Raw genomic sequence first — 2,637 nt, forward strand, 5'->3', positions numbered from 1 at the left:
AATATTTGTCTTTCTCTGTTTGACTTCACTTAATATGATAATCTCTAGGTCCAACATGTTGCTGAAAATGGCATTATTTCATTCTTTTATGGCTGAGTAATATTCCACTGTGTATGTGTGTGTGTGTGTGTGTGTGTATATATATATATATATATATATATATATACATATATATATATATATATATCTTCTTTATCCATTTATCTGTTGATGGACACTTAGGTTGCTTCCATGTCTTAGCTATTGTAAATAGTGCTGCTATGAACACTGGGGTGCATGTATCATTTTGAATCAGAGTTTTCATATTTGCTGGATATATGCCCAGGAGTGGGATTGCTGGATCATATGATAAATTTATTTTTAGTTTTTTAAGGAAACTCCATACTGTTTTCCACAGTGGCTTAGGTACTTTGAGTATTACAAACTTTTATTAGTATGGGCCAGAAGTAGGGAATCAGGCAGTTTAGAGATTATCTATATTGTATGTAACTTATTTTTTATGCTCTCGTATGCAAGTACAATAGAAGTAATGTTAGGAGTTTTCTTCCTCTAACCTGTAGTGGGACTCCTTTTGACTTGCTCATGTTTTTGAGAGACATGAGGATGTCCTCTTGAAGTAGTTATTAGTGCTGTTCAGTAGTATTTCCTGTTATCTCCTGTTTGGGCATATGGAATTGTATTTCTCTTCCTCATTGTGGCTGAGTGGGGCTATGTGATTGGTTTTGGCTGATACGTTGGAGCAGAAGTGATGTGTGTTACTTAGAGGAAAATCATTTAACAGTCAATGTGAGTACTTTCAGAATTCTCTTTTCTCTGGCACCTTTGAGATGGTAGGGGTGCCACCAGCAAGTGTGGGTACTCCCTGAGTGAATACTCTGAACAGAGTAGGTGGACATGCAGATTGAATAAGAAGCAAAACTTTGTTATTTTAAACCAATAAGATTTTGTGGTTCTTGTTACAGCATAATGTGGCTTTTCCTGCCTGATATATCTATTTCTGGAGAGTAATTCTCCTGAAATCTCTACCTTTTCTCCTAATGATAAACTGTGTTGTACAAGTGAAAAGACAAGCTTGGAGCCCCCACTGCCACTTTTGCCAATATCAAGATTTTCCATCTCAGCCTCCCACAGACATTTTGAAAGCAAACACAACCTTCCTTCCTTCCTTTCTACCAACTCCACAGTCCTATAAATCTCCTGGAAGCTTGAAAATGTCTTAAATTTCCATCAACCAAAACTTTACTCCTAAAAGGTAAAAAGGAAAAAAAAAAATCTGTTCCTACCCTACACCAAATATTCTACATTTTAAAATTCTTTTCACCTAACAAAGTTTCTAACACTCCAACCTGTCTTACATCTTCTTGCAAAAGGAGAGAAGAGTATTTGTCACCTTTTCTGACCTCCAGACTTAATAAATACTCTCCTTCTCTCCCTCAGTCTTTACATTTCTCTCTGTCACTGTTAGTTTCATCTTGATGTCTGACACGTCCTCTTCATGGAGAAGGTGGAAGTGAAATGGGGATGGGGACACAACACATGCTCTCCCTAACATCTTCTACTGCCAGAATAAATCATGCTCTGATATTAAAAAAATGCTCTTGGAATTGGCACTCACACTAACATTGTTCAAACTGCATTTATGAAAGTGCAATAACCTATAAGGTTTGTAATTCCAGAAGGGTTATACATCTGAAAGTTGACAGGAAGGCTAAAGAAAGCTTCTTTCTTCTACTCTTTCCATTTACCTTGTGCTAAGTGGTCCAGTAGAGATCAATGAAAGAATGGAAGCAGAAGGGGAAGGGTGGGATTACAAAGTCACAGGCAGCAAGTGAAGAAAGACAAAATAGTAAAGTCTGCAGTTTGATGGTTTTCTTTGCTGATCACCATGGCACAACTGAGATGTTTTTATCAATATTTTGAAAATTCAGGTTGAAGCCTTAAAAAAAAATGTTGATTCTAGGGAAAAGTAAAAAAAAAAAAAATTATGGAAAAGGATGATATATAAATAAAATTAAATAGTTCACATACCTGACTGACTGGTTGAACTGCTGGGACTGTTCTGTTGAAAGTGCTCTAAGACTCTGGTTTGACAGTGGTGACTGAATAGCCATGATGGACAAGGGCTTGGGTGCTCCAAATCTGTCATCCTTATCCTAGAAAGTATCTGAGGAACTCTCTCTTTCATTCTTGTACATCAAGGAAGAAAAGGGACTGTACTCTATACTCAAAATACAATTGTCCATTTTTCACTTTAACATCTCCAGAGAAAGAGTTACATTGGACATTTTCATCTCTCACAGGTTTTTGTTTTGTTTTGTTTTGTTTTGTTTTCGGTCCAGAACTTCTGAAAGCTAAGCTGGAAAGCGACATTGTGTGGTAGACTTCTTAAGCTTTTTCAGGAGAGTGTTTGCTTGTTTGTTTTTACTGAAATCTCACACAGATCTCCAGTACAAAATAAGTAACAAGTGGAACTGTTTTGCTTAAAGAGGAAACAGTGGTATAAAACCCATATTCCTTAGACCTCTCTCTCTTGCCCTTTGGCATGCTGCAGGATCCATGGGGCTTTCTCACGTGCAGTCAGTAACTCCAGAAGTGACATTTGAGCCAGACAGACTTGGATTTAAACGCCTTGCTTGC

Source organism: Grampus griseus, assembly GCF_964374135.1.
Source record: "Grampus griseus genome assembly, chromosome: 5".
Lineage (NCBI taxonomy): Eukaryota > Metazoa > Chordata > Mammalia > Artiodactyla > Delphinidae > Grampus > Grampus griseus.